Source organism: Protopterus annectens, chromosome 1.part1, assembly GCF_019279795.1.
Source record: "Protopterus annectens isolate FY-2018-M chromosome 1.part1, PAN1.0, whole genome shotgun sequence".
In the NCBI taxonomy this organism is placed as follows: Eukaryota; Metazoa; Chordata; order Ceratodontiformes; family Protopteridae; genus Protopterus; species Protopterus annectens.
The window spans coordinates 828,276,057-828,296,427 of NC_056726.1; positions in this window are offsets into that span (position 1 = coordinate 828,276,057).

Sequence of the window (20,371 nt, forward strand, 5' to 3'; positions counted from 1 at the left end):
ATAAAGATTAATTAATAATGGATTTTACAAAATTTATACAACGTTTATTTATTTATTTATATAATGCATTTATTAATATAATTTACTTGAAGTTGAGCTGCAATGTGTGTAAAGGACCACTAGATGGCATTTTATAAAATATATTTTTTTATATATAATATATTTTTTTTATATATAATATATTTTTTACATATAACATTTTAACATACTTTTTACATATACTTTCCAACTTTTAAATAACTTGATTTTGCTGCTATAGGATATATAACAAATGATTTTAGAGTAATATTGCATTTAGGAACTCATTTAAAGAGTTTAAATGCATTTTAGTTCAAAGGTCTTGTTGTCTTTGTACATAAATTTTTTTTAAAAAGGCTTTTAAAATCTTTTTTAACTTAATGATGGCCATTCAAATGTGTTAATTAATTAATTGCATAACTTGGTAAGGTATATAAGCAGATGTAAAAATGCTTATTTTTATCTGATGAAGTGCATGGTGGAATACGAAAACGCAGTGTTCTACAATAGCGTTAATACGAAGTGGTTCTCTGTGCTTACTTGTTTATTTGTGCTAACAGCGTGGTGGTGTGCTTAATAAAATCCTGGTTATATTTCTGCAATTTGGATCCTGGTTTCTCCAACTTTTGAGGATTTATGTGTTGTATTACATTTCAATTTGTTCTAAGACTATGTAGAACAATTAAAAGACCTTGGTACTGTGCTCCTTAAAAAGTATGTCATGCCAGTTGCTGGTGTTTTTGTATATATCACACACTTTTGATGTACTGGCTAATCCCATCAATGTTTACTAAGTCATGTTTTTTATATTGTGCTTATCTGTGCAGTGCTATGTAATGATAACTTGCTCTGTACAGCTCCAGATATATACAGCTGCACTGGTGCAGCAGTTAGTGTTGTCGCCTCACAGCAAGCAGTTCTCCAGCTCAATTCTCAACTGGGGTGCCTTCTGTATGGACTCTGCATGTCTTCCCTGCATTCATGTGGGCTTCCTTCCACATTTCAAAGACATACGTCTGGAGTGTTTCTCTCTAGGCCTCTGCTGAAAATGGGCTCTGTCTCAGTTGGACTTTCCTGGTAAATAAGTGTTAAATAATTTTATATATATATATATATATATATATATATATATATATATATATATATATATATATATATATATATATATATATATATATATATGTGTGTGTGTGTGTGTGTGTGTGTACGTATATATTGTATTACTGTGGTTCTCTGTGAGTATACCCACAGCTAAAACTACTTTGAGCTTGCATTCATAAACTTTCTTACCATTACTATTATACTGCTGTATTCTCTTGCTCTCTGACTTAATGTGGTCCTTCCTCCATCTCATTTCATACGCTCATAGGTTCATAGGTAGGTACTAGGCTATTGGCCCTAGAGCCACAGAAGTGATCCCTGGGGTGAATTTCCTATTTCCCATCCAATCATCAAGATTTTTCTTGAAGAGTGCTAATGAGGAGCACTGTTTGACATAGATAAGTTGTCTGTTCCAGAGTATGGGAAGTCTCTGGGACAGGAATCTATCCCTCCAGCATGTTCTGTTTATTGTGGTGACACGGTTTAAGTCCCTACAGCGTGTAGTTCGGAGAGACTGGGATTTCTTTAAGTGGAGCATGTCCAACAGCTCTGGGTTTGACATAGCTTTCGCCTCTGAGTAGGCGATATGCGACGGAGTAAAGCTGGAGTTTTTTGAGATGGTCTGCATAGGGTATCTGTTTGAGGCCAGTAATCCTCTTTGTGAGGTATTTCTGTGGCCTCTCCATTTGTTGTAGATGTCTTGTGAGGTACATATCAAAAGAGGCACTGTACTCCATAATGGGTCTAATGAGTGATGAGAAGAGGGGAACAATGACCTCTTTTTTCTTGATGAGAAACCTTTTGTGATGAGGTGTGCCACATAGAAGGATTTCCTGACCACTGTGGCGATGTGATTATCGAAGGAGAGACTACTGTCCACCTGTGTCCCAAGGTCTCTTATCACACTTTCGGTGTTAAGTAGACTATCACCTATGTGGTAGTTCATGGGTACAGAGTTTTTACCAAAGAGGATGACAATGCACTTTTTGGCATTGAGCTTCAGGCCATGGCTTTGACACCAGGCATCTGTCTCATTGAGGCCCTTTTGTAGGATGCCCACATCATTAGGAGTTTCGATTATGGCTCCCAGTTTTCAGTCATCTGCAAACTTCGTTATCCAAAGACCTTCTGTGTTAGCCTGTACTTCAGAGAAGTAGATACCAAACAGGAGAGGACCCAGGAGTGAACTCTGTGGTACTCCACTTGTCACTGGTCTGAAGTCGGATTTGGAGTATGCTACTTTCACAGTGTGGGTTCTATTCATGAGCCAGTTGACAACCCATCTTGTGACATAGGGATTGTAACCTAGTTTAGTGAGTTTATCTGTAATTCCAGAGTTGGGGATGGCATCAAAAGCCTTGGTGAGCTCTAGATAGGCTGTGTGAACCACCTTATCCTCATCTATGGTTTTGTTGACTGCTTCAAAGAAGTCTATCAGGTTTAGGAGACATGATCTGCCTTTTATAAACCCAAACTGGGTAGGGTCCAGAGTTTGGAGATTACCAATGTCTTTGTTTATGAGTTCCATGATTATACGTTTCATGGCCTTGCAGACGAGGCTCGTCAGGCTAATGGGGCAGTAGTTCCCGGGGTCCGTTGTGGCTCCCCCTTTGTGGAGTGGGATAATTGTCGCGGTGCACCATTCAGCGGGCACAAAGCCTGAGGTGAAGCTATGATTGAACAAGGTACTTACGTGGGGTGCCAGTTCATTCTGTAGTTCATGTAGAACTCAGCCTGGGATATTGTCAGGTCCCATGGATGCTGTGTTCTTGGCTTTGGAGAGTGTGTTTTTTACCTGTGCAGCCGTGATTACAGGAACTTTGCCTTCTTCCGATATAGAGATGGGCCATCTAGGGGGTGAGAGGGGGGGTAAAGTTAGTACTGAACCTATCTGCCAGGATGTTGGCAATATCAGTTGGTTCTGTATACTTAGTGCCATTCTGCTGTAACTCAGAGCAGATCTGAGTGTTGCCATTGAGATTCTTGACATAGCTATAGACTGCTTTGTGGTTGTTTTTAGAGTCAGTGGCAATTTTGTTTTTGTAATTAGATTTGCAGGATTTTATGAGGGATTTCAGCTTCTTACTGAAGCTGACCAGGGAGCTCCTCCAGTCATGGTAATTTACTCTTTTTTGCAACAGTTTCTTTCTTCTGTTGTAGAGTTTGTTTATGGCAGTGGACCACCAGACTGGCTTCCTTTTTTTGGAGGATAGCATCTTGGTTCTGTTAAGGATAGCAGGATCCATGCACTCATGTAAGTGCTTATAAAGTGCATTTGTGTAGGATTCAGCAGTCGTACCTCTATTGTCTGTCTTCATGGGTGTCAAGAAGTTTGCCACTTCTGTCTTAAGAAGTGTGAAGTTGGCTTTGGAGAAGTTTTTTACAGTGGTTTCCCTAATGGGGGATGGGGGCGGGATTGGGATGTCTAGGGTGATTAGCTTGTGGTCGGATCTGACCAACGAGGAATTGACCTCTGGTGTGGAACACCAGTCGCCCATGTTGGTAATGACCAGGTCTAGGATATTTCTGCCTCTGATGGGGGTATGAATAAGTTGATCCAAGGCTTTGGAATTTATAAATTCCAGAAAACATTGAACAAAAGAGTTGGTACACGAGTAGTTTTCCCAGTTAATGGTAGGGTAGTTGAAATCGCCCATTATTAGGGTGTTGGGTTGTACTCTAATATTTTCCAGTGTATCATGAAATGAGTGGGAATCCTGGGGCATCGTGGGGGGTCTGTAGCAAGCTACAATTTGGATTGTGGTCTTGCCCAGAGTTAGTTGCACTTGGTTAATCTCGGATGCATTATGCTGTGCAGTTTAATAACAAGTATTAACTTTATTGCCCCAATATAATATGACAGTTTAGTAGAGTTTTTCTCTTTTCTTTTCTTTCAGTGCCTGTGGTCACTACATCTAACCCAGATACTGCAGGAGCTCTGCCACAAGGCCCAACTCCCAAACGGTTTTCACTAAGAATTTTGTCATTATACAGTGTAATCAAATTTAACATGAAGAACTTTGTTTTAAATTCAGCTAGTCAAATACATGCCAGCCCTGTGCTGGAAAGTAACTGTAACACCGTCCTCCCCCAAAGGAATAGTCTTCACATTCTAAGGACCACTTACTAAGTTGGCCACTGTCCTTTCTCTTGACCAATGGATTACACTATATAAGCCGTTACTTAGTCTCCCTAGAAGCTATGTTTCTGCATTCAGGAAATGAAAGAAAAACCTGTTCTACTTTGTGCCTGTTTGCTTATTGCATTGCATTGGCTATAAGCTTATTACTCTCTGTTATAATTTGACCTGAGGGTGAGCCATTACTAGGGCAAGGTGAAGGGGATGACTGCCCTGAGTACAAGCTGTAAGGGGCCACGACTGGCAGGTGCCGATAATGTGAGAATTTGGTAGCATCAAATGAATACCGATACTGTATTTCTGACTAGGATGTAGTGCTGTATAGTTTAATGTGAGGTGAGTGTATGTTATTTACTGTAGCAAGCCGCTTGCTACTTCATCTTCTACAAGAACTTTTGTTTTACTCTCTCAGTTGAAGTGGGTGACAGTTTAAAGATATGCATGAGACAACCGGTGAGGTAGTTATGGTTCTGATTGTTTGATGCACTTTGCATGAATGAAAGGTTCTTAGATGAAACTGATAATTGGGAATGCAAATTCTAACAGTAGAAGGATTCTATTCCCTATAGCTGTCCTTGCTGCTAGAGACAGAAGTGTAAATTTCTTTGGCCCATAAGAATAGACTATTTCCTTTAGCTTGACTCACTTGAATGTAATACTGAAACTTGGCAGTTCCATCAATCCATATACCAAGGTATTTAAATGTGTTAACTTTTGATTTGGTCATGGTTGTGTTGTACAGTCCAATTTACTGGAATATTCAACAGCGTATGAATATATCCAAAATGCATGACTTTTTTTACACATTTATGTTTGTTTTGCCAGTCTTAAAAGAGTCCTACATCATGCTATAATTACGTTTTTAAATATGTGGGGGAGGAGCTAGTCATGCATAATACAATATCAGCAGCATATAAAATAATAGGGAGGTATAAGAGGCTAGCGTGTAGTTTGCTAACAAACAGGGAGAGCAGTAAAGGAGATACACATATTGATTTCCAGCCTGTTTTATCCATGTAACACACTATGATTAGCCATCACTTCCATTGTTAGTAAGTGTCTCTTGCAGACACTGAATGCCTGAATTTAGATGATGTCAACTAATTGCTGTATGCCAGGTGATGATGCTTGATTCAGGAAGTAGGTGCTCTGCTTTTAGATTGCTGATGGGGCTACTAGTTAGTAAAGTGCAGTGATCTCAAGATGAATGCACACCTTAGTTTCTTTCTTTGTGGCTGAATCCTTAACTTTACTTTTTTTTTTGTAGTGGCGGTCAAGGTGTAATGTCTGGTTTTATATCTGTGGTTAGTATGACTGCAAAATAAGTCTTATACAAGACAATTAAAGAAAGGTTTTGTGCAATAGTGATTTCAAGAATATAAATGCAATAAAAGTGAATTAACCATTAAATGTTGGAAATGAAGACTGTTTGAATGAAGAGATACTGTCACTCAGAAATTTGTTAATGAAAGTATATTATTTAAACACATTTTGTACTGGTAGTTGATAAAGTTATTAATACGGGAAAGCTGGTGAAGGAAATGCACGGAATTACTACAGCATTACAACTGAAGAGGACCATTCTTTCATTTAGTTAATTGAATAAGAGGTATTCAGAACTGGTTTTATATGAGCAGCCAATAGTGTCTGCCAGCAACTGCATAGGTAGATGGATGTTTATACAGATGACTCACTACCACCCACTGGTTTTGATTTTTCAGTCTTAAGAAATAATTCATCACCTTGCTTATATATACCCTTTAAAATAATGTCTAAAGCATATAATCTTGCAGAATATAATGGGCTAGGCTTATAAAGGCCCCAGTGATCATTAGCCTTGTATATACCTATGAACCTATGCAGATGAATGTAGACAAACACCCACACAAGCCTCTGCTTCATGGGGCACACCGACATGACACTGAGTAGAAATGAACCATAAAACTGGCTGTCTAGCATACTATATGAAGAACTTTAGGATTACAGTGGTCAAGATCAAGTAAAATGACTATTAACTGACAAAAATCTGCTGTAATCCATTTTTTGGGCATCCCAAGTATTGCTAAAAACAGTTTGTCTATCACTGGTCATTTAGGTACCCTATTGCCTTTTATAATGGAACAAGTCTTTAGGCAAAATGGTTGATCAAACGTTCTCATTTTAGACAGATACTAAATCTCTTATATAAAAGCCGCGGTGGTGCAGCGGTTAGAGTTGTCACCTCACAGCAAAAGGTTCTCCCGTTTGATTCTCGTCTGGAGCGCCTTCTGTGTGGAGTCTGCATGTCCTCCCCGTGGTCGAGTGATGTTAAAGACATGCAGGTAGGTGCGAATGTGAATGGGCGTGCCTTTGTTGAAGGTTGGGCGTCGGGCTGGCAACTCGGCCCCGTAAAAATCCACTGCCAATCATGAGCGGACCGGAGTTCTGCTGTGGCAACACCTAACTGGGAAAAACCGAAAGTCATTTTACTAAACCTCTTATATCCAGAGCATTAAATCAGTGCAGGGTTGGCTATGACATTTCCCATTTGCTTTCTATGGAGGAATTGAAACCAATTGAAAGCAATGTATTTGTACCCAGCTTTAAATATGAATTGCTGTTATTGCCCCTCTATCTCTGTATAATAGTTCTTTTTTTGCAGACATCAATGCCATACTAATCAGAAAGCAAACTGGCTACCAGTGTCAGTTAGAACCACTTTTCTGCAAAAAAAAAAATAGTATTTAAACTGATTAATGAAACATATTGCCTTCCACTAGCTAACAAACTTACTATAAGGAACTCGTCCTATTTGCTAAGAAATCAGGATAGTTTCTAACTTATTGGGCTGTACTTCTTGCTTGCAGTTGTGAAAAAGCCTATACTTAAGTTAGCCCTACTTCCTGGTATTCTCTGCCAAGTGACAGTACCTCTGTAGGCAATCTTTCTTTGCGCAAGAAAAAAAACTGAAGTATTACCTTAACTAAGAATACAAATGTACTTATCTTCTAGTTACTATTATTCATAACCCTGCCCGTTCTGGTATCTTCAAAATGTTTTTTTTATAATAATTCTGTAAATTGGATGTTTATTACTCCAGTTCTGAAATTATTTCTGAAAATGTTACATAGATTTTCTGTAAAACTTAATATTTCAAAACGTTATGTAAATTATTGTTGCTCTTTGTCTGAACAAACTCTTCTGACGATGCTGTAAATGTTGTTGGAATAATTACCTTCTTTGCCTCATGGCTCAAGTCATGGCTGAAACAGCCTTGTGACCATACTGCCACCTGGTCAACAAATGATAAATGTGTTACATATTCTTTCTGGCACAGATACACACACCACTAAAACAGGCATTTGCTAAAAGATTCTTAATGAACCTTTCTGTCCAGGGTGTATTTATTTGTTGCAATTGTTGAATGGGAAAGTCCAGCTAGCATAAAACCCCTTTTTATTGGTGTCCCAGGGAGAAAGACCCCAGAAAAACAGTTATGACATACACAATTAATATAAAAACAAACAAGAAACAATTAGGACATAGTGATAAAATACATACAATTAATGTAAAAATATAAACAGACATAAATTTTAATAATCAACTTAGTAAGTTAATGAAGTATAATTAGATAAAGGACTATAATATACAGTATATGAGACAAGAATGCATAATGCTGTACTCTGAATCAATGTGGAATAATTTTGCCTAGTGTAACACAAGGGCAGAGCTAAGTATGTTTAAGATTTTGGGTCAATTCTACTTTCAAAGAATGTAGTGTTTCAAATTGTCTTAGATAAGATAGCAAGACGATGCATTTTCGTGAGATACAGTTTGACTACAGTGTGTCTGTCACCTGTTAGATTTTTTGATTTAGTTACAGTAAGCAACATTTTGTTGCGCAATCATAAAGCTTAATTTGAAGAGTAAGGGCAAATGTGAAAAGCAAGACTTGGACATTGTTCAGGTTTTTGAAGTGTTTTGTAGACAGCCCGTAGCTGTGCATCAGTTAGGGCCTATGTGATTTCTAGCCAGTTTAGGTTTTTAATAGGCATGCATTGATGAGCTGTGTGGGGCATGTTTGTAGAAAATTTGGCTATTTTATTATAACGTTTGTTGCAGCTTTGGAGTTAAAGAGGAGTTTAAGTTTGCTAGAACTGGAGATGTATATAGCAGGGTTAGGCCTAGGAAAGATGTGGCAATATGACCTGACTGCATCTGTGAGGAATTGTTTGACCCTAAAGAGACTGCCAAGTTTTTGGAATGTCTTTTATATTAATAGTGATATATGACCATCAGACTTCATTTGGTCACCTATGGTAACTCCTAGCAATTTTTTGTGTGTCATTGATTCAATTTGGTATTGTTATTTGAGGTTATAGTGAAGTGATGTTTTTAAGTGTAAAACGTTTACAGACAAACAACATTAGTTTAATTTTCTTTGAGTTAAGGAAGACTAGATAGCTGTCAAACCAGGTTTATAAGGAAGAGAAAGATTGTTAGATCAGCTGTTGTACAGTAACTAGACATTTAGCTTTGCAAGTTAATGTAGAGCTGTCCGTGTATTGAACCATAGAGGCATGCACAGAAGCAGAATATAAGTCCATTATGAAAGGACTTGAACAGTACTTGACCTAGTAAAAACCTTTGGGGTACATCAAGGGTGACGGTGAGCAAGGAGAAGTAGACAGTCTCCCACTTCACAGCCCGCTGTATGTTTGCTAAATAGCAATGGAATGAATTAAAGCAGACCCATTGATGCCTAATAGGGCAAGTTTATGCAGTAGTTTTTTGTCACAGATAACTTAAAAGGCCTTTGATAGGTCAAGGAAGAGGATAGATACCAGGTTATCTGAGTTTCTACATTGGTTAACTGTGTTAATGAAACTAAGCGGTGCTGTAGTGGTACTGTGATATGGTCTGAAACCATGCTGAGTTTGGGAGAGGACTTAATGTTGTAGAATGAATATAAGAAGTTGAGACTGGATGCATTTTTCCAGAATTTTTAATAGGGGTGACAAAATTGAAATAGACCTATAGTTAGAGAGGTCAGTGGAAGGGCTACCCTTATGAAGTGGTATAACTATGTTACGTTACATAGTTTTCTTTTATAGAGAGGTTGATTAGCACAGATAATGGGAACACTACTACATCTCTGTCAGTCTTGATGTATTCTGAAGGAAGGTTATCAGGGACTAGAGTGGTACGTTTTAGTTTATGCAGAAGTTTTTGATAAAGGAGGTGGGGACTGGGCTAAATTAAAATAAGCTAACTTGGCTGAGAGTTTGTGATTGAGTTGGTAGATTGGCAGTAGATGTACCACAAAGACCTCCTAGATAAAGTATACATAAAAATACCCTCAGCAACCACAAACCCACTCTTTCAAAACAACATCCACATCAACACATAAAGCTACATCTCAAGGAGCTTCTACCTCTAAGCCCATAAGGCAAGTCCCCACACAATCCAACATTCTAGTCATTGGAGACTCCATTGTGAGACACACTGATGTCCCTCTTACCAGGCTGAGTAAGGAGAAAGTTACGGTCAGTTGCTTATCAGGGGCTAGGATCCGCCACATTATGCATGCACTCAGGTCATTGGATCCCAATTACCAATATGATTCAGTCATAGTCCATGTGGGAGTAAATGACCTGAGACATACCTCCCTAGACTACATGAAGAGAGACATCATAGAGCTTTCGGAATATGTGTCTCAGGTTGGTATGAGACTAGCATTGAGCATCATTTTACCTTCTCCAAGGATGATGGCACAATACGAACAAAAGATAATTGACTTTAATAATTGGCTTAGTTTCTGGTGTCATTCTAAGGGGGTGCAATATTTGTCAGCATGGAAGGAGATTGTCAACAGCCCATGCTACTTTGCCAGGGATGGTCTGCACCTATCCCCTCTAGGCTTTTGAATATTAGCTAAATCATTGTCTTCCCCCATAGTGCCTTTTTTAGGCAATACCAAACTGAAAGTACTTCCAACATAGCAAATGAAAACCAAGAAAATCTAAAGGTATTACTGCTCAATGCTAGGAGCCTAAATAAAAAACTCCACTCCCTGGAAGCTCTCTTTACCCTAGAGAATGCTGATCTCTATATGGTCTCAAAGACATGATTTAAAGCTGCAGACGGCACACCAGCACTGCAGGGTTATATTGTCTTCCACACATTTAGACCAGCTACTTCACAGGCAGGAACTAAATGTGGAGGTGTCTCTATTTACATCAGAAATAAATATACTTAAACGCTGGTCAAACAGGACAATGCATGTGAGCTGCTCCATGTTCAAATCACCATAGGTAAAATCCAATACCACTTCCTTGCAAGCTATAGGTCCTCCTCTATGACCCAGGAAACCCATACCATGTATTTAAACTTATTAGAAACACTAACCATCCAACCCAAAACCATATTCATGGGTGACTTTAATTACCCCACTATTAATTGGGAATCCTATACAACATCAAATGTACATGCACATATATTCCTGGATTTTGTAAACACAAATTCCCTGGACTAGATAGTCAATACACCAACCAGGGGGGCAACCATACTGGATCTGGTCCTCACTAATATGGGAGAGTGCTGCACATCCCCTACTGTAATGCCTTCCCTGGTAAGGTCAGACCACAAAATGGTCGCCTTTGAAGTAAAAATAAAACCTGGACCCCCAGCTAAACTGGGAATATTCAGGAACTATTCTAAGGCTAACCTCCTGCTATTAGGTGAGAACCTGGCAAAATTCCAACCCCCTATAAACCCTGAGAACACTTCTGCCTATGCAGAATTGTTCTCAGAAACTCTATAAAAGCATGTTAATAGCTATATAGAGGCAGCTGTACCCACCAGGAGGAAGTACAGAACTAACTAAAAAAACAAGCCACCCTGGTGGAATCACAAAATCAATCAGATGCATAACAGCAGGAAGAAAATCTTGGCAAAAATTAGGAGGTGCAGCACCCAGTAGGATAAAAACACTCTAATTAAACTAAACAAATGACTCAGAAGACAAATAAAGTCTAGCAAAGCCAAATTTGAGGTAAGTTTGGCCTCCCAGGCCAAGTACAATCACAAAGAATTCTTAAGCTATGCCTGCAATCTCAAAGGCAATACACAATTGTGTGCAGAGCTCATTGTAAATGGAGCCACCTATACTGAGCCAGAAGATATAGAAAACCTCCTGGCTGATAAAGTCAGATCCAACTTTACTCCTCTGTCCCCCTCAACCTTTCCTCAGGAAATATCATCAAATAGAACTCCCCCTACTATCACTAGGGAAAAGGTCCTTAATGCTCTCTCTAAGACCAAGAATACTGCATCAAATGGGCCCAGACAATATCTCAGGATGCCTTCTAAATAGCATGAAACATGACCTATCAGAGCCTCTGGAATTACTATTTAACTGTAGCCTCCAAACAGGCTTTGTGCCTCATGAATGGAGAGAGGCAACAGTCATCCCTCTGCACAAAGGTTGGCTATCTACAGATCCTGGAAACTACAGACCCATAAGTCTCACTAGTCGTATATGTAAAGCTATAGAAAGAATTATCATGGAGATGATCAGTAGAGATATAGGAAATCTCCAGACACTGGAGCCAACCCAGTTTGGTTTCATAAAGTGAAGATCATGCCTACTCAACCTGGTGGACTTCTTCGAGAAGGTCACCAAAGCAATGGATGGCTGATGTTGAGTTATTTTGCCTGGGTTTAATAGGTTATTGATTGAGGCACACAGCAGTTTTGAATTAGACTTAAATTTATCTTGGTGTTTTGTATAGAAGGATTTTTTTTTTCATTCCTTACTTGACGTTTAACTTGGTTTCTTAGTTGTCTAAGTTGTTTTAAGTTAGTGGAGGTTTTATTATGACCTGGCCAAGGCATTTCACACAATATCCTACTCAGGAATTGTTGACAAACTCAAGAAGTTAGGGCACAAAGCCATATGTCACTCAGTGGATAGCAAACTGGCTCACAGACAGGACCCAGGAAGTGAGAACTGCGAAGTCCACCTTTACAAAGAGGCCAGTGACAAGTGGAGTCCCCCAGGGATCAGTACTTGGACCACTCCTTTTTGGCATTTACTTCTCAGAAGTCAAGACCAATGTCAGTGGTCTCTGTCGTACTATGTTTGCAGATGATTGCAAATTAGGAGCTGTCATTTATTCTCACACTGACACAAATGTTCTACAGGAGGGGCTGACACAGACAAACAACTTGTGTCTGAGTCATGGACTAAAACTAAATGTCAGGAAATACAGTATCCTATGGGAAGTTATCCATCCCTGCTAGCTGTCATATTGACGACACACCCCTTAGAGCTGACCTAGCAGTCAGGGACCTAAGAACACACATAGACAGTAATCTAGCCTTTGACCATCATGTTTCTACAGCATTGAGGAAATCATTCTGTGTTGCATAACTTATAAACAAAGGTATGGCATCTAAGTCCAAGGAAGTAATTGTTCCACTGTATTCAGCATTCATCAGACCTATCATTGCGTACAATACCCCATTTGTTATGTACCTAACCAGGCATATCCAACAACTGAAACATCCACAGAGGTTTCTCACTAAAAGAATACAGGGCATAAGTAATATGTCCTATGCAGACCACCTTAAGACCCTACCCCTGTATTCTGTCTCCTACAGGCGTTTGAGGGGAGATCTATGCCTGGCATACAGGGCATTGTCAGACCCCACTCTGATGGGCCACCTACATATCTACAAAATAAACAGCACCAGAATTACCCATTCTAAAGACTTAAACCTTGCCTGTGATACAAATAGGACCTGCTGGAGAGGTAGGTATGTATGGAACAGGCTCCCCATCCATGTGAAGTAGAGTTCCTCCATAATCCAGTTCAAGTGCAACTTGGACAATTGGATGGGAAACTGGAAAGTCATCCCTGGTTTGGCACCTATGTCTCTGATGCAAACAGTAACCTGTACATGGTTCATCTCCCAGGCCCATGCTTACACTTATTATGGGTATCAGAACTCATCAGAGATTTGGAATGCATGGCTAGGCTTAAAAAGACCCTTGTGGCTGTTAGCCTAGTAAACACCTATGAACCTATTAGTGAGAAGGGGGTTATTGTTTAAATAAAAATGAAAGTGGAATTGAGAAGCTATGCTTTCATTTTCGAGAGGGGTCGAAGGCTGATGTTGAGTTATTTTGCCTGGGTTTAATAGGTTATTGATTGAGGCACACAGCAGTTTTGAATTAGACTTAAATTTATCTTGGTGCTTTGTATAGAAGGATTTTTATTTTCATTCCTTACTTGACGTTTAACTTGGTTTCTTAGTTGTCTAAGTTGTTGTAAGTTAGTGGAGGTTTTATTATGTTGCCATGTTTTCTATGATTTATCTCTATTTTTCATTATTGGTTTGGTGTTCTTAGATAGCTAAAGAGAGGGATTAAATTTGATTCTTTTAGTCATGACCGGAACTAGTTAGTTAAGTATGTCAAGGAAGGTTTTGTTAAATTCTGACATGGCTTTGCCTGGCAGCAGATTTTTTAATATATTCCAGTTATGATGTTGCAAGTCAGAGACAATGTCTTTGGTTGGAATTTTGATAGGTTTTTTTACTTCCTTAAAGTGACTTTTTTGAAGAAATATGGGTTTGTTGGCTGATCAGTTAAATTGTTAGATTGTCAATGAGTGGGTTTAGCAATAGGTTCATATGTTGGTACGAGGCTATCAGCCCTAGGGCCTATACAAGCCTAGCCATAACAATTCCCTGGATATTTCTTCTCACAATATTTACTTCTCTGGACCCCTGTCTAGAAGGATGACTGACGTGATTCCCATGGTGAATTTCCTATCTCCCATCCAGTCGTCAAGGTTCCTTTTGAAGAGGGCCAAGGAGGCACTCTGCTTGACATGTATTGGCAGTCTATTCCAGAGTATGGGGGGTCTCTGGGTCAAGAACCTATCCCTCCAGCATGTTTTGTTCATTGTGATGACAAGGTTTAGATCCCTGGAGCGTGTGGCTCTGAGGGATTGGGATTTCTTTAAGCGGAGCATGTCCAACAGCTCAGGGTTTGACCTGGCCTTGTATGTTAAGCAGAGATAGCCTCTGAGTAGATGATATGCCACAGAGCATAGCTGGAGTTTATTTAGATGGTCAGCATAGGGCATCTGCTTTAGGCCTGTGATTCTTTTAGTGAGTATTTCTGTGGCCTTTCCAGCTGTTGCAGATGTCTTATGAGGTACATACCAAACGGGGCGTTGTACTCTACAATGGGTCTAATGAGGGATGAATACAGTGGGGACAATGACCTCTGTTTTTCTGGATGAAAAGCCCTTAGTGATGAGGTGTGCCACATAGAAGGATTTCCTGACTATTGTGGCGATGTGGTTATCGAAGGTGAGACCACTGTCCACGTGTGTCCCTAAGTCTGTCATCTCACTTTCAGTGTTTAGTGTACTGCCACCAATGTGGTAATTCATGGGTATATGGTTTTTCCCAAAGGGGATAACTATATATTTCTTGGCATTAAGCTTGCGCCCATGGCTCTGGCACCAAGCATCTGTTTCTGTAAGGCCCTTTTATAGAATATCCACATCATTTGGGGATTCAATAATGGCTCCCAGCTTGCAGTCATCTGCGAACTTTGTTAGCCAGAGTCCCTTAGTGTTGACCTGTACTTCAGAGAAGTAGATGCCAAACAAGAGCGGTCCCAGGACTGAACCCTGAGGTACTCCACTTGTCACTTGTCTGGAGCTGGATTTGGAGTCAGCTACTTTTACAGACTGGGTTCTGTCAGTAAGCCAGTTGGCAATCCATTGAGTGACATAGGGATTTATGCCCACCTTAGTAAGTTTATCTATGATTCCAGAGTGGGGGATGGTGTCGAAGGCCTTGGTGAAGTCCAGATAGGCTGTGTGGACCACCGTACCCTCGTCCACAGCTCTGGAGACTGATTTGAAGAAGTCAATCAGGTTCAGGAGACAAGATTGTCCTTTCACAAACCCAAACTGGGTGGGGTCCAGTGTTTGAAGATTGCCAATGTCTTTGTTTATTAGTTCTATGATAATGCGTTCCATGCCCTTGCAGATCAGGCTCGTCAGACTGATGGGATGGTAGTTTCCGGGATCCAAGGTGGATCCCCCCTTGTGGAGTGGGATAACTGTAGCTGTCCGTCATCTGGTCTCATGGATGCTGTATTCTTAGCTTTGGAGAGTGCAGTTTCTACCTGTGTTGTCTGATTACTAGAATTTGGCAATCTTTTGGTATTGAGATGGGCTCTTTAGGGGGTGAGAGGGGGGTGAAGTTGGCACTAAATCGATCTGCCAGAATATTGGCAATATCCTTGGGATCTGTATATTTAATGACATTCTGTTGTAGCTCAGAGGAGATCTGAGCATTGCCATTTAGATTCTTGACATAACTATAGAATGCCTTGTGGTTGTCTTTGGAATCTTTGGCAATTTTATTTTCATAACTAGCCATGGAGAATTTTATGAGGGATCTCAGCTTCTTACTGAGGCTGGTAAGGGAGTTTTTTGCATCCTGGGATTTTCCTCTTTTCTGCAACAGTTTCTTCCTTCTGTTGTGTAGTTTGTTTATGGCAGAGGACCACCAGATTATTATTTATTTATTATTTATTTCAGTTTGGTGACTGGGGGGGGGTCCACTGGGCTCAAGAGCCCATTTTCAGTGGAGGCCCGGGGAGAAAAGCTCCAGCATTACATAGTAAAACATTAGTTATTCAGATTGTTACAATTCATGATACAGATACATAAGATAAGCAAAATACAGTTAATATGGAGGGGGTAGATATATTATAAAATCAGAGACATAAACAGGTAAATTGGTAAGGCTTCACATTACATAGTAGACATTGAATTTGTGGATTAAAGTTACCATTCAAAATTCAGACATGAACTGGTACATTGGTGAAGCTACACATTACATAGTAAACATTAAGTATTCAGATAAAGTACCCCTCAGGATGCAGATACATAAGATAAGCAAGTTATAGTAACTATTGAGGGTGCAGATACTTTTTAGAACAGAGACATGAACTGGCACATTGGTAATTTAGCATATAAGTCATATGTTAAAAGGAAAAAATTCCAGTGGTTGTATAGAAAATGTGTCTTGTTTGGGTGGCAGAACAGGTGCAAATGATAGGGAGAGGAGAACAGGGAGAGAAAACTAGATACAATATATACAACATGTACATGAAGTAATGCTGAAGAGTGAGTCATTTCTAGAGGAGTTAAGTAGTAGGCAAAGGGGAAGTAGGGAAAATATGATTTAAAATGAGGAGAGAAGAAGGCTAGGTGGGTAAAGTGCAATTGCATTTCCAGTTAGAGAAAAAGTAGGAATGGAGGTGTAATTTGAAGTTGTCATTGTTTTCAATAGTTCGTAGAGAAGGAGGGAGAGAGTTCCATTTTTTTGGCTAGGGAGAAGGACAGGAGGTGCCGTCCAGCAGGGCAGACTGGTTTGTAGACTGTGAGAAGATCTAAGTGGCCTGTTAGGGGTGTAAGGTTTTAGGATGTTGGAAAGAGCAGGGCATATGGTAGGGTTTAAGAATAGCCCATGGACAGTAGTAAGTTGGAGGTAGTTGAGATGGTTGGGAAGTTCTAGCCAGTTAAGTAAGATTGGCTTCCTTTTTTGGAGGAGATCATCTTGGTTCTATTTGGGATGGCACGATTCATGTACAAGTGGATGTGCTTGTACAGTGCCTTGGTGTAGGAATAAGCAGTCAAACTTTCAGCTCCCGTCTGCATGGGTGTCATGAAGTTTGTCACTTCTGACTTGAGTAGCATGAAGTTGGCTTTGGAGAAGTTTTTTACGGAGGTTTCCTTACTGGGGGGTGGGGGTGGGATGTGGTTGTCAAGGGTGATTTGCTTATGGTCAGACCTGACCAATGAGGGGGTGACCACTGGTGTGGATCATCTATCTCCCATGTTGGTAATGACCAGGTCTAGGATATTGTACCCCATGGTGGGACAATGTATTAGTTGATCCAGGGTGTTGGAATTTATGAATTCCAAGAACCGTTGGGAAAAGATGTTGGTACCCGAGTAGTTTTCCCAGTTAATGGCAGGGTAATTGAAATGACCCAGAATTAGGGTGTTTGGTTGTATCTTGATATTTTCCAGTATGTTTAGAAAGGTGTACTGAGAATCTTGGGGCATGGTGGGGGATCTGTAGCAAGCTACAGTTTGGATTGCAGTCTTACCTATTGTTAGTTGCACCTGGAGAATTTCAGATACATTGTGTTGGGCAACTAGCCTGAAGGTGTGAATGTCCTTGGTGAATATGGACACTCCTCCACCTTTAGTGTTTCTGTCTTGGTTTGGTGGCTGAAAAGTGTGGTAAGAGTTGTAGCCTGGTATTGCAGAGGTGCTCTCTGGAGTCTTGAATCAGGTCTCGGTTACTGCACAGACATCGATGTTCTCCATTTTTAGGACTGCCTCAAGAGAGTGCATTTTGAGGTTTAGACTTCTAGCATTGAGTAGCATTACCTTTAGATTTTGCATGCTTGTATCTGTTACGGTGGTGGTTTTGTTCTTTGAACCTTGCCTAAAAAAGGCACTATAGGGGTGGCAAGAGCTTTAGCCAGTAACCTGAATCCCAAGGGTGACAGGTGAAGACCATCTCTGACAAAGCATTGTGGTTTGTCGATCATGTAGTCCCAGGCAGACAGATACTGGATCCCCTTTGAATGACACCAGAAGCTTAGCCAATTGTTGAAGTCAATCATTTTGTCCTTATACGGTGGTATCATTCTGGGTGAATGCAGGATGATACTCAGGGCTAGGGTCATACCTGCCTGGGCTACATGATCTGAGAGCTCTTCCATGTATCTTTTCATGTAGTCCAGGGAGGTACATTTCAAGTCATTCACTCCAACATGGACAATGTCAGAGTCGTATTTGTACTTATTGTGGAGTGACTTGAGTGCATGTGTTATGTGGCGGATCCTAGCATCTGACCGGCAGCTGACTGTAATTTTCTCCTTGTTCAGCCTGGTGAGTGGGATATTAGTGTGCCTGACTATAGAGTCACCTATGACTAAAGTGTTGGGCGTGTTGTCTTGCCTTAGGGGCTGTTGTTGGGTGGCACACTGGTGTTGTGAGCTATGTGTCACTTTGGTTGTGACTGGTGTTTGTTTGCGTTTCAGGATTGGAGGTCCTTGTAGCTTGGGCAGGTTAATGTTAAGGGCCTCCACATATGTGGGTTTAGTGTTGCTATGTGTGGGTGTTGATGGTGTGGGTTTTGAAGGTCTATGTGTTGCTTGAGGTGTAGTGCAAGTGTCAACCTTCTCCTCTTGACTGTCTAGCACAATCTGGGCTGAAGAGACCTTTGCTTCTAGTTGGGCTATGTAAGTGCACCTCTCACAGGTTGTAGTGTTGGTTGGTAGGAGGAGAGGGTTGTCTGTGTACATGAGGCAGTTGCTGCATTTCCTCAGTATGCCCAGATTTACCAGGTGGACGGGAGAAATCACCAGAAGCTGACCCTTGGACATGCCTATTCAGGTGTTTTTTTTGTAAATTCCAAGAGCTGTTTTCCCTTACCTTTGCAAGGTACTTTTCAGTTATAGGCTGTTTAGTGCCTGTGATTAATTTCTCCTTATTAACAAGGAGAGTTGAGTGCTTGTATCAGTTTAAGGCTTCCTAGTGCTTTCCAGAAAATTCTAGAGCAAGTGCTAGTCACAGGGGTTCAAATTTTAGTGCTACTACTGAGAAAACAGCTAGTTCTAAGGGAAAATTTGAAGAACAGACTTTCTGGCACTTGGAATAATTTAACCATAGCTGTGCAGTAATGCACAATGTGAAAAACATGCAAAATATGCGTTTTTAAGCCAGAAAGTTGAAAGGGATAGAAATAAGCCCAAAATGGCTAATAAAATTACAATTTCAGAGCTGGAAACCACTCCTCTAGTGTTAGATAGGCAGTACAATGCTCACCAGTCCCACTGGTAAGCAGTAGGACTTCCCTCTACCACAGCAAGGTCTGGATAGCTCTGAACATAGAAAATAAATACTGAAACCAGCAAAGCCTGGGATCTGGACTATACTAGCTAGGCAGGAAAGGTGAGAAACAACCAAACAAGATAGTATTTTTTTTTTTTTTGGTTAAAACAGGCTAAACGATGCAATAATACAGTAAATAAACACAGAAAAGGCTAACACACTTGAGTGTGCAGCCCTAAATTGTAAATGCAATTAAAACTCTACAAAATTAGCAATTTAAAACTTTTTAAATGAAGCAAGGCAAGTGCACAACTGAAAAACGATTTAAGAGGCAGTAATACAGTAGAATAAGTAGCTAGTCTATATATACAGAAAAGTCTATATATACAGAAAAGCAGCTGAAACACACTAAAACAATTCAGATGCAGTGCAACCTAGAGCACTTGAGTTGTAGCAATATTAAAGCGAATACAGTTTTAATAAATGCACTAAAATATACTGTATATTTCCAAAATGTTTGAGAAGCACAGTGAGAACACAAGAAGATTCAGACATTTTTTTTTAAGAAAGGGAGAAAGGAGGAGCAGAAGAAAAAGAAACTAAGTGGGTTGGCCTTCTCAGATGTTCTGTATTAGGTAGAAAGAGCTAATGACACTAGACTGGGAGGAGTGTCCAAGATCAAATTTAGAGTAGGGGCGGGCAACTGCAAGGCCAGCAGGTATAAAGACAAGATGCCAATAGGGAGGGAGGACCAGCAGTGAGCCAATAGCTATGAAATACAGTACATGTAGGCAGTATACAATAAAATTGGTTTAAATATCTAGACTAAGCAATAACTACTAAAATAAGCAACAACAAAAAAAAAAAAATGCTACTTATTGCTATATATCACAGATCAGGTGCTCCTCCTCAGATAGCTCTGTGTGTAATGGCTAAAACACTCAAGTTAACTTCTTAAGTAACAGAAAGTTGAAACCTGAAACAACTTTAAAAAAAATCTCAAAAGAACCAATGAGGTGCTTTCTCCAAGCCGTAGACCTCAGATAGCTCTGTGTGTAATGGTTGAAACACTCAAGTTAACTTCTTAAGTAACAGAAAGTTGAATCCTGAAACAACTTTAAAAAAAACTCAAAAGAACCAATGAGGTGCTTTCTCCAAGCCGTAGACTTCAGATAGCTCTGTG